Source organism: Ranitomeya imitator, chromosome 3, assembly GCF_032444005.1.
Source record: "Ranitomeya imitator isolate aRanImi1 chromosome 3, aRanImi1.pri, whole genome shotgun sequence".
Classification (NCBI taxonomy): domain Eukaryota; kingdom Metazoa; phylum Chordata; class Amphibia; order Anura; family Dendrobatidae; genus Ranitomeya; species Ranitomeya imitator.
The window spans coordinates 825170879-825184319 of record NC_091284.1 but is presented as its reverse complement, the minus strand read 5'-3'; the positions used below and the strand labels follow the sequence as shown (position 1 = coordinate 825184319).

The 13441-nt window shown below is 41.1% G+C and overlaps 1 protein-coding gene across 2 annotated transcripts in view; it reads right to left on the bottom strand.

The window, feature by feature from the left end:
• Positions 1-13441, bottom strand: part of LOC138671326 (P2Y purinoceptor 2-like) — an 82650-nt gene that overhangs the window by 68300 nt on the left and 909 nt on the right. The window contains exon 1 of one of the 2 annotated variants that reach the window (XM_069759419.1): positions 10623-10643. The exons of the other annotated variant lie outside the window; for it this stretch is intronic. The gene's annotated coding sequence lies outside the window, so the exon portion shown is untranslated. Of the gene's footprint in view, positions 1-10622; positions 10644-13441 lie in introns of those variants that run through there. 2 annotated transcript variants of the gene reach the window in all.

Genomic DNA, 13441 nt, shown 5'->3' with positions numbered 1-13441 from the left:
CTACTACTCCCACCGCTGGGCGCCTGATCTATAAAACACACGTTGGGGGTTGGTTGGGACATCGATCATGTTGCATCACATGAGTCATGATGGAGAAATAACTTCCCCAGAATTTGCTTGTTCCCCTCCCCCATTTTTTTCTATACCCTTAATTGCTTCCTGAAATCCTTAAATCTCCTACACTAGGATTCAAAGCCATCAGGGAGAAACAACCTGGGTGTTAACAGGAAAACAGCAGAAGTTTGAATGCAGCTCTGGATGGAAATGAAGTATAAAACACAATGTCACTGGAATAATTGCCAATATTCGTCATTATTTGTAGGTCGGTGCAGTACAAGAATTCCTCCAGACCACAGATGTGTCCAGATATTATTGGGCGAGTGACGGCACAAAATAAAATATACAGAAAAGTAGCAACATGTACACAATACTCCAAAGACACTAATTCCAACTAATCCGAGCAGAAAATCAGATTCCCACACAAGCGGCCTTGATTATTTCGGCTGCACATTCCGGGAGGATGAATCACGGATCACAACCACTCATCTCACTCATTAGATACAGAGCTGGGTGTATCATGGTCTGCGGGATACGTGGCACCGACCCAAGTGAATGAAGAACGTTGTGGATGGCTCCCAGAGACCCAAAATGTACGACTGCAAAGCAGGTGTCTGCATACCGCAGCCCAAAATAAGCCCCTACTTCATAATGTTCAAGGACAAGGGGGGCTCCCTATACAAACAGGTGTAAATATAATGTATGAACCATGGTAATGTATCTCCAGAAAGAATAGGGACGTCTTCCTCCACTTCCTTATTGCTCCATTTTCCCTGCCAAAAAGTTCTCTGTAATCTCCTAAAATGTCCTCAGCCACCAAAAAATCCATCTAGATTGCATCAATAAATATTAGACAATAAAGAGGGAGGAGGGTGATGCTGCTGCAGTATTTTACTATATGTGTCTGTGCAGCTGCATGTTGTGGGAGGGGGGATGCTGCTGCAGTATCTCACTCTGTCTGTGCAGCTGCATGTTGTGAGAAGGGGGATGCTGCTGCAGTATCTTACTGTGTGTCTGTGCAGCTGCATGTTGTGGGAGGGGGGATGCTGCTGCAGTATCTTACTGTGTGTCTGTGCAGCTGCATGTTGTGGGAGGGGGATGCTGCTGCAGTATCTTACTGTGTGTCTGTGCAGCTGCATGTTGTGGGAGGGGGGATGCTGCTGCAGTATCTTACTGTGTGTCTGTGCAGCTGCATGTTGTGGGAGGGGGGATGCTGCTGCAGTATCTTACTGTGTGTCTGTGCAGCTGCATGTTGTGGGAGGGGGATGCTGCTGCAGTGTCTTACTGTGTGTCTGTGCAGCTGCATGTTGTGGGAGGGGGATGCTGCTGCAGTGTCTTACTGTGTGTCTGTGCAGCTGCATGTTGTGGGAGGGGGATGCTGCTGCAGTGTCTTACTGTGTGTCTGTGCAGCTGCATGTTGTGGGAGGGGGGATGCTGCTGCAGTATCTTACTGTGTGTCTGTGCAGCTGCATGTTGTGGGAGGGGGGATGCTGCTGCAGTATCTCACTCTGTGTCTGTGCAGCTGCATGTTGTGAGAAGGGGGATGCTGCTGCAGTATCTCACTGTGTGTCTGTGCAGCTGCATGTTGTGGGAGGGGGGATGCTGCTGCAGTGTCTTACTGTGTGTCTGTGCAGCTGCATGTTGTGAGAGGGGGGGGATGCTGCTGCAGTGTCTTACTGTGTGTCTGTGCAGCTGCATGTTGTGGGAGGGGGATGCTGCTGCAGTATCTTACTGTGTGTCTGTGCAGCTGCATGTTGTGGGAGGGGGATGCTGCTGCAGTATCTTACTGTATGTATCTGTGCAGCTGCATGTGTGAGAGAGGGGATGCTGCTGCAGTATATTACTGTGTGTCTGTGCATCTGCATGTTTTGTGAGGATAATGCTGCTGCAGTATCTCACTCTGTGTCTGTGCAGTTGCATGTTGTGGGAGGGGGATGCTGCTGCAGTATCTTACTGTGCGTCTGTGCAGCTGCATGTTGTGGGAGGGGGGATGCTGCTGCAGTATCTTACTGTATGTATCTGTGCAGATGCAAGTTGTGGGAGGGTAATGCTGCTGCAGTATCTCACTCTGTGTCTGTGCAGCTGCATGTTGTGGGAGGGGGATGCTGCTGCAGTATCTTACTGTGCGTCTGTGCAGCTGCATGTTGTGGGAGGGGGGATGCTGCTGCAGTATCTTACTGTATGTCTGTGCAGCTGCATGTTGTGGGAGGGGGATGCTGCTGCAGTATCTTACTGTATGTCTGTGCAGCTGCATGTTGTGGGAGGGGGATGCTGCTGCAGTATCTTACTGTATGTATCTGTGCAGCTGCATGTTGTGGGAGGGGGGATGCTGCTGCAGTATCTTACTGTATGTCTGTGCAGCTGCATGTTGTGGGAGGGGGATGCTGCTGCAGTATCTTACTGTATGTCTGTACAGCTGCATGTTGTGGGAGGGGGATGCTGCTGCAGTATCTTACTGTATGTATCTGTGCAGCTGCATGTTGTGGGAGGGGGGATGCTGCTGCAGTGTCTTACTGTGTGTCTGTGCAGCTGCATGTTGTGGGAGGTGGGATGCTGCTGCAGTGTGGTACCGTGTGTCTATGCAGCAGCATGTTGTAGAAGGGGGATGCTGCTGCAGTATCTTACTGTGTGTCTATGCAGCAGCATGTTGTGGAAGGGGGGATGCTGCTGCAGTGTCTTACTGTGTGTCTGTGCAGCTGCATGTTGTGGGAGGGGGGATGCTGCTGCAGTATCTTACTGTGTGTCTATGCAGCTGCATGTTGTTGGAGGGGGGATGCTGCTGCAGTATCTTACTGTGTGTATGTAAGCTGCATGTTGTGGGAGGGGGGATGCTGCTGCAGTGTCGTACTGTGTGTCTATGCTGCTGCATGTTGTGGAAGGGGGATGCTGCAGTATCTTACTGTGTGTATGTAAGCTGCATGTTGTGGGAGGGGGATTATTCTGCAGTATCTCACTCAGTGTCTGTGCAGCTGCATGCCGTGTAAGGGGAGGAGGGGGATGGTGCTGCAGTATCTCAGTGTCTGTGCAGCTGCATTTTGTGGGAGGGGGATGATGCTGCAGTATCTCACTCAGTGTCTGTGCAGCTGCATGCCGTGTAAGGGGAGGAGGGGGATGCTGCTGCAGTATCTCACTCAGTGTCTGTGCGGCTGTATGCTGTGAGAGAGGAGGCAGGAAGCAGTAATAGACATTTCATGATTTTTACAAAAACTAAGTGAAACCTTCTTCCCTATTTAGAAGGGTTGGTATAATAAGACTATGCAGAGGCCCAAAAGGAATTTCTTTTTATGTTGTTTGTTTGCACAAGAGTAGAAAATAACTAAAATTCAGAACTTGATGATTCACTGTCCAATCTCTCCCTAAATACCTGTGTATAACCGGAAAGAGCAGATAAGGTTACATCACATTATTGAGGAATTCACAGTATGTCACCCTATAACACACTGAACTATAGATCCAAAAAAGAAATACATCAAAGGCAAACGTCTGCCACCAACACAAAGGACCTCACTGAAATACACAAATACTCCCTCCACTGTCACTATATACAGCAGGAGGAAAAAGATCCCAACTGTAATAACTAACAAAATATATATATAATACACTGGATTTACCAATTATGCACAAACAGAGAAAATGATTAGCTACAAGAATTGTCCAAACATTCAGGTCAACATAGTTCAGTCCAGTATTATAGTAGTTATATTCTTGTACAGAGGGAGCAGTATTATAGTAGTTATATTATTGTACATAGGAGCAGTATTATAGTAGTTATATTCTTGTACATAGGGGCAGTATTATAGTAGTTATATTATTGTACATAGGAGCAGTATTATAGTAGTTATATTCTTGTACATAGGAGCAGTATTATAGTAGTTATATTCTTGTACATAGGGGGACAGTATTATAGCAGTTATATTCTTGTACATAGGGGCAGTATTATAGTAGTTATATTATTGTACATAGGAGCAGTATTATAGTAGTTATATTCTTGTACATAGGGGCAGTATTATAGTAGTTATATTCTTGTACATAGGGGCAGTATTATAGTAGTTATATTATTGTACATAGGAGCAGTATTATAGTAGTTATATTCTTGTACATAGGAGCAGTATTATAGTAGTTATATTCCTGTACATAGGCGGCAGTATTATAGTAGTTATGTTCTTGTACATAGGAGCAGTATTATAGTAGTTATATTCTTGTACATAGGGGCAGTATTATAGTAGTTATATTCTTGTACATAGGAGCAGTATTATAGTAGTTATATTCTTGTACATAGGGAGCAGTATTATAGTAGTTATATTATTGTACATAGGAGCAGTATTATAGTAGTTATATTCTTGTACAGAGGAGCAGTATTATTGTAGTTATATTATTGTACATAGGGGCAGTATTATAGTAGATATATTCTTGTACATAGGGGCAGTATTATAGTAGATATATTCTTGTACAGAGGAGCAGTATTATAGTAGTTATATTCTTGTACATAGGAGCAGTATTATAGTAGATATATTCTTGTACAGAGGAGCAGTATTATAGTAGTTATATTCTTGTACAGAGGAGCAGTATTATAGTAGTTATATTATTGTACATAGGAGCAGTATTATAGTAGTTATATTATTGTACATAGGAGCAGTATTATAGTAGTTATATTCTTGTACATAGGAGCAGTATTATAGTACTTATATTCTTGTACATAGGGGCAGTATTATAGTAGTTATATTCTTGTACATAGGGGCAGTATTATAGTAGATATATTCTTGTATACAGGGGCAGTATTATAGTAGTTATATTCTTGTACACAGGGGCAGTATTATAGTAGTTATATTCTTGCTCATAGGGGCAGTATTATAGTAGTTATATTCTTGCTCATAGGGGCAGTATTATAGTAGTTATATTCTTGTACATAGGGGGCAGTATTATAGTAGTTATATTCCTGTACATAGGAGCAGTATTATAGTAGTTATATTCCTGTACATAGGGAGCAGTATTATAGTAGTTATATTCGTGTACATGGGGGCAGTATTATAGTAGAAATAGTCTTGTTCATAGGGGCAGCATTATTGTAGTTATATTCTTGTACATAGGGGCAGTATTACAGTAGTTATATTCTTGTACATAAGAGCAGTATTATAGTAGTTATATTCTTGTACATAGAGGCAGTATTATAGTAGTTATATTCTTGTACAAAGGGGCAGTATTATAGTAGTTATATTCTTGTACATAGGGGCAGTATTATAGTAAATATATTCTTGTACATAGGAGCAGTATTAGAGTAGTTATATTCTTGTACATAGGGGCAGTAGTATAGTAGTTATATTCTTGTACATAGGGGCAGTATTATAGTAGTTATATTCTTGTACATAGGGGCAGTATTATTGTAGTTATATTCTTGTACATAGGGGCAGTATTATTGTAGTTATATTCTTGTACATAGGGGCAGTATTATAGTAGTTATATTCTTGTATATAGGGGGCAGTATTATTGTAGTTATATTCTTGTACATAGGGGCAGTATTATAATGATATATTCTTGTACATTAGGGGCAGTAGTATAGTAGTTATATTCTTGTACATAGGGGCAGTATTATAGTAGATATATTCTTGTACATAGGAGCAGTATTATTGTAGTTATATTCTTGTACATAGGGAGCAGTATTATACTAGTCACATGTGCTCAGTGTGAACCTGCTTTCATCTGTGAAGAGCACAGGGCGCCAGTGGCGAATTTGCCAATCCTGGTGTTCTGTGGCAAATGCCAAGCGTCCTGCACTGTGAGCACAACCCCCATCTGTGGACATCGGGCCCTCAGACCATCCTCATGGAGTCGGTTTCCAACAGTTTGTGCAGACACATGCACATTTGTGGCCTGCTGGAGGTCATTTTGCAGGGCTCTGGCAGTGCTCCTCCTTGCACAAAGGCTGAGGTAGCGGTCCTGCTGCTGGGTTGTTGCCCTCCTACAACCCCCTCCACATCTCCTGGTGTACTGGCCTGTCTCCTGGTAGCGCCTCCAGCCTCTGGACACTACGTTGACAGACACAGCAAACCTTGCCACAGCGTGCATTGATGTGCCATCCTGGATGAGCTGCACTACCTGAGCCACTTGTGTGGGTTGTAGAGTTGTCTCATGCTACCACGAGTGTGAAAGCACACAACCAACATTCAAAAGTGACCAAAACATCAGCCAGAAAGCATTGGTACTGAGATGTGGTCTGTGGTCCCTACCTGCAGAACCACTCCTTTATTGAGGGGGGCTTGATAAATTCCAATAATTTCCATCTGTTGTCTATTCCATTTGCACAGCAGCATGTAAAATTGATTGTCAATCAGCGTTGCTTCCTAAGTGGACAGTTTGATTTTACAGAAGGTTGATTTACTTGGAGTTAGATTTTGTTGTTTAAGTGTTCCCTTTATTTTTTTGAGCAGTATATAATATATGTAATAATATATATAATATACATTTATAATATATATAATAATAATTATATATATCACCTTATTTTTTTGCCTAAAATACGAAGGAGATGTGTCATCTTTAACCCCTTCATGACCTTGGGATTTTTCGTTTTTCCGTGTTCGTTCTTCACTCCCCTCCTTCCCAGAGCCATAACTTTTTTATTTTTCCGTCAATTTGGCCATATGAGGGCTTATTTTTTTGTGGGACGAGTTGTACTTTTGAACGACATCATTGGTTTTAGCATGTCGTGTACTAGAAAACGGGAAGAAAATTCCAAGTGCGGTGAAATTGCAAAAAAAGTGCAGTCCCACACTTGTTTTTTGTTTGGCTTTTTTGCTAGGTTCACTAAATGCTTAAAATGACCTGACATTATGATTATCCAGGTCACTACGAGTTCGTAGACACCTAACATGACTAGGCTATTTTTTATCTAAGTGGTGAAAAAAAATTCCAAACTTTGCTAAAAAAAAAAAAAAAAAAAAAAAAAAAAATTGCGCCATTTTCCGATACTCGTAGCGTCTCCATTTTTCGTGATCTGGGGTCGGTTGAGGGCTTATTTTTTGCGTGCCGAGATGACGTTTTTAATGATAGCATTTTGGTGCAGATACGTTCTTTTGATCGCCCGTTATTGCATTTTAATGCAATGTCGCGGCGACCAAAAAAACGTAATTCTGGTGTTTCGAATTTTTTTCCCGCTACGCTGTTTAGCGATCAGGTTAATGCTTTTTTTAATTGATAGATTGGGCGATTTTGAGCGCGGCGATACCAAATATGTGTACATTTGATATTTTTTTTATTGATTTATTTTGATTGGGGCGAAAGGGGGGTGATTTAAACTTTTATATTTTTTTTATTTTTTTAACATTTTTTTCAACTTTTTTTTTTTCACTTTTACCATTCTTCAATAGCCTCCATGGGAGGCTAGAAGCAGGCACAACGCGATCGGCTCTGCTACATAGCAGCGATCTGCTGATCGCTGCTATGTAGCAGAAATGCAGGTGTGCTGTGAGCGCCGACCACAGGGTGGCGCTCACAGCCACTGGTGATCAGTAACCATAGAGGTCTCAAGGACCTCTATGGTTACAATGGAGACGCATCGCCGGCCCCCGATCATGTGACGGGGGTCGGCGATGACGTCATTTCCGGCCGCCCGGCCGGATGCGGTAGTTAAATGCCGCTGTCTGCGTTTGACAGCGGCATTTAACTAGTTAATAGGTGCGGGCAGATCGCGATTCTGCCCGCGCCTATTACGGGCACATGTCAGCTGTTCAAAACGGCTGACATGTCTCGGCTTTGATGCAGGCTCACCGCGGACCCCTGCATCAAAGCAGGGGAGCCGGCATCGGACGTACTATCCCATCCGAGGTCAGAAAGGGGTTAATGTTAGGCCTTTTAGAGATTATTTCATCTTCAACTTTCAACTGTCTTAACGAATAGTAATTTTGACCAGGGGTGCCTAAACTTTTACATGCCACTGTAGCTAGATAGATAAATGATACATAGATAGATAATAAATAGATGCCCATGTATGTAATGTCCGGCTTCCTTGGATCCCAGCCCTTGCCGCACTTACAATAGCACGGTGACAGTTCAATACTGTAGACACAGGTGGATTTATTTTGTACACTGCCCCCTTTGTGTCTGGTCCTTGTCTTGCAGGTTTGCACAGCCACCATGCTAATCTCCCACCATTCATCCCATAGTGTCCCCAAACAGGAGCCCCAGGACAAGTCCCTGTTATGTTTTCCACCTCATCAGAATCACAAGTAATGGGATTTTACTGGTATCTATTTGTTCATGTTTCTCAATGAAAACCATAGCGGTGCCCTCCCCCATACAGCGCATCCCAGGGTGGGTCACTGGTGATAGTAACATCTATTTTCCTTTCTTTTTTTCTTCAGGACATACAGAGATGGAAGACGACCACCAGTCTGATGTCAGGTGCAGGTTGCACGATATTAGGTTTCTAAGTAGACACCGACTATTGAGGACAAAAGACGCTATAAAGGTTACATACAGGGCACCAGATCTGTGACCTGTCCTGCAGCTGTAATAAGGAGGACACTACAATAACTCCGGGCAGGACAAGAAAGATGGTGAGGGAACACTTAGCTAATTTACATAAATGTAAATCTCTTGGTCCATATGAATTACATCATAGGGTGCTGAAAGAGTTAGCAAAGGAAATTGCAGAACCACTAGCCAGAATCTTTGAAAATTCATGGAGAGCAGGAGAAGTCCCAGAAGATTGGAGAAGTGCAAATGCTGTCCCTATCTTCAAAAAAGGAAAGTAGATGGAGCCAGCAAATTACAGACCAGTGAGTCTTACTTCTATACCAGAAAAGATCTTTGAACAAATTATTAAACAGCCTGTATGTAAGCACTTGGATAAGAATAGAGTAATTAACCAGAACCAGCATGGGTTTGTAGCAAACAAGTCATGCCGGATTAAATTTATTTCCTTCTATGTTGGAATCACTGACTGGGTGGATCAGGGAAATGCGGTAGACATAGTTGATCTCGACTTAAGCAAAAGCATATGACAAAGTATCTCATACTATCCTTATTGAAAAAATTACTAAGTATGGGATTGACAAGGCTACGGTTAGGTGGATTCATAACTGGCTCAGTGATTGTACTCAAAGATTGGTAATAAATGGCTGTACATCCAGGTGGAAAAGTGTTTTGAAGTGGGGTACCACAAGGCTCTGTCCTGGCCTATACTGGATAAATAATACAGTGCCTACTGAAATACTGCCATAATATACATAAATAATGACACTGTATATTGCCCACAAAAAAAAAAATGCAATTTTTGTATACTAAAAGTTATTACTATTTTCACAATACACTGTGATACTGTACATAAATAATACCGTTATACAATGCCAATATAATACTGCCATACTGTGTAAAATATAGTACAACTATACACTGCTATACAATTTCCACGTAACACACGTGCTTAGCACTGCAGCCTTGCATCTCTGGGATTCAAATCCCACCAAGGACAACATCTGCCAGGAGTTTGTATGTTCTCCCAGTGGGTTTCCTCTAATACTCGATAGACATACTGATAGGGAATCTAGACTGTGAGCTCCAATGGGGACAGTGTTGATGATGTCTGTGTAGTGCTGTGGAATTAATGACGTTATATGAGAGAGTAAAATAAATACATTTTATAGATGAATAATACCACTATACAGTGCCCAGGAAATACTGCCATTTGGTGGAGTCAATGATGCTGCCACACACTAAACTCAGAACAATGTCCTACAGAGTGCCCCAATATTATTGATACATAGTGCCCATATATTCTCATACCCTGGAGACAAGTCACAGTAGACTAAAAGTAGGTCCAAAAATAATGCAAATTCCCGAGCTACCTCCATCTTGGCTCATAATATAGTTCAGCAAAGACTGTGCGAAGAGACTTCAGTACAATTTCTCCTTAATGTGCCGAACCAATGCTGATCTCTTCATCCATTACAAACCAAACAGCACATGCTAATTTACGGAAAGCAAACGGCTAGAACCTCTGTTCTACCAACACATAGGAAAAAGGTTATACATTTGCAAAGCGACTACAAGTCTCAGCAAGTCACATCAGTCAGATACAATTATCAAAAAGGTCCCCACAAGATATTACACAGGCCACGGAATGTTTAGTTCAAAACGTATAAATGTATTTATAACAAATTAATTAAAAAAATCATATTTTTTTTACATCCATAATTTCATAAATATGCAAGTACCTCCAATCCAAATACATGGTCACATGTGCCTTATGCAAGATGCAGATACTGAATATTGAGGTAAGCCACCCATAGCTTGTTCCATAACTGTTGTCATGCCAATTTATGGGCGGTATGTCAGATAAATTGTCCAAGGAAAACACAACCCTGTACTAAAGTGCCAATGTGCATAAAAATATATATGACTAGCTGCAGTGGTACACATATAACTATTAACAATCAATATTACAAGTGCATAAATCATACATTTTTGTGGTGCTCAAACCTGAATAAAAGGCTCCCCACAGCTGCCTTAGCACATGCAATGCTAGCGGGTTAAGTTAAACTAGAATACAATTATCCGAACATATTTACCTCTGCAAGCACATGTAAAACCAAGAGAAACCCCGACGCGCGTTTCGATAAGTTCTTCTTCCGGGGAAAAAAACGCAGCATGTTCATTAATTTTGCGGATTTTTCGTGGATTTCCCTCTATAATATTGCATTGGGAAGTTCCGGGAAAAACTGCAAAAAATCTACAAAAAAAACGCAAAAAATACACGCGTGGATTTCCTGTGAAAGTAGTCTGGATTTGCTCAGGAAAATTCTGCACACTTTCCTGAAAGTGGACACATAGCCTAAGAGAATAATAGCTCACCTTTAGAAGCTGTTTGTTATAAAGTACATTGTGCATTAATGAAAATGTTTACAGATACTAATTATCAGTACATGCAAAAGTAAAATCTCCGGCTTTTGAGATGTCCACATTATTGATTAATATCTCAATAGTCTAGAAAAGCATAAAAACAATAATTAAAAACCAACACTGGCAACAAAGCCAAATAATACACAACCGAGATGCAAAATAAATGGCACCTTACCATTCAAGTTAAAAATTATCTCACAACTTTTATTTTCCAGTTTAAAAAGTACAATTTCAGTCTACCACTTATAGAGGGTCACTATGGTAATCTACTGAACCATTCTGCCGTTTCCTCCGACTGTCACGTGATCATGGGAAAAGCCATAACCACTCCATCTAAAGAGCCAGGAAAAGGTGGTACTTTAGTTACCTGATTCATTATTATTTTAGCCACTGGCCATGTATTCTGTAAGGGGCTGGTAGTCTTTACCACTGATAACTAAAGAAATTAAGGAGTTGACGTAATCACGTGACTGTTTGTAAAAGGGCAAAATTATACAGAGGATTACCAGAGAGACCGGATTTTAGGGTCACATGTTTGAACCTGTTAAAAATGTGAAGATTGAATATATACATCTTATATGTAAATCCCTTCAATTCGGGTGCCAACATCTCTTACAATAATTGTATATCATCATTGTAATTTTTCCAGCGCACTATGCCTGCTTCCAGCTGTGGAAGAATGGAAAATGTTCTCAATGAATAAATTAGCCTGACTAGGCATGTACATCGTACCCATAGCGGTACCCTAATGCTGCTAAAAAAGTGTACTAAAAAAAAAACTTATTGAATGTCAATATATTGTTTTTGACTTCTAAGAAAAAATCAGTCTGTTCTGGCTGCAACTGGTTCTACACATCACCTTTCAGCTTGCATTCCATTTTATTTTAAGGTCTATGAAGGCATACATCCAAAGTCACCCAGACCCAAAAGCTTTTAATTTTTACATTTTCTAAAAGTTCTGAATTTTTTTTATATCTATTAGCTGTCACACAGCTACAAATGAGCGGGAAATAACTTATCCTGCAGGAAGCTATACTTTTGTACTGTGACAGGAAGCGGCAACTGTGATCATTGATTAAAAAGATCAATACAAAAACTGACTGATAAAGTTCTGGCAACTAAGCTGGATAATACACATTTTAAACTTCTGCGAATGCATGCTGTGATAGAGAAAAATTTAAATCCATGAAGAGATCTCCTGAGAGGTGACATATCGCAATCACATTAAATATATGGTATTAATTATAACTGGGGAAGTGAGAAGAAGCTGACACTTCAACCTCCATTGAAGTAGGATTTCACATTGAACATATGGGATTAATTATAACAGTAGAAGTAGGAAGCTAATTATAACTGGGGAAATGAGAAATAGTTTACACATAAACCTTCATTGAAGTGGGGATTTCCTGCAGAGGCCAGGTAATTAAAACTGGAGATCTACTCTGGAAACCAGCCACCCAGACTGGGATTTGTTTATTCGATGTGGAGTAGTACAGGGGCTTACTGTGTTCCAAGGATTTTTTGAAGACCTTTTAATCCTAGTGATCAGTAAAGAAAATTGGGATTCGCATCAATCCGATATTTAGTGGAAAAATATTTTCAGCATCGTAGTGAAGGGACGAACATAACATATTCACTCACATCACTGAAAAACCATTCTAACCCCTCCAACTTAATATCGCTCTGATAGATGATGCTATCCAGGCCATGTTTATTCTCTATAGAAAGGTAAAATAGCAAAAGAAACATAACAACAATATCTACTGCCTGGGACCTCCAGGGGCAAAGATATACTGAAAGTTAGGGATGTCATAAAACTCTAAAATTTTGCCAGTCCTGTAAGCTATAGCTTGCAGTATTTCTAACCCTTTTCCTAAGGAGTACCTCCCTCGGCTAAGCTCTGAGTCATTTTTGTGACATCAGGTGTAGTAGTTTTCTTTTGCCATCCCTTTTACTCTATGTGATTGTATATGCTGCATTGTTTTGTTCCCATTTTGAATCATCTTTCCTTACTTAAAAAAAATACTCTACCTATCTTTCTGGATTAAAAATCTAAAATTTAATAGCTCTGCTCCTCTTGCTCTGTAAACCGCACCCCTGAAGCCATATATTACCTGTAATGGGCGCCCAATTTTCCCTGTATAAACGATTTGTGCTGGGAGCTAGTACTTCCTTTTGTTATTGCAGAGCTGGCAGTAACTGCTCCAGAATATATATAAAAATAATGCATTGGAATCAGAGGTGTATATACTGTATGTCACCTATCTACAAAAAAGCTGATAAATGTTTGACTCGCACTTGCCCTGAGGACAGCACACCCAAGACTCTGTGTGAATGGAGCTGTATTGAGCACGTGTGACCACCACTACTATAGGTGGTAAATGGAGCTATGGTCGCGCATGCTCACTACTGCACCATTTCACAAAGGGGAATTAGGACTTTCGTTCTTGTGATCGGTAAAGCTTCCAGTGGTCGGACCCCCTCAGCA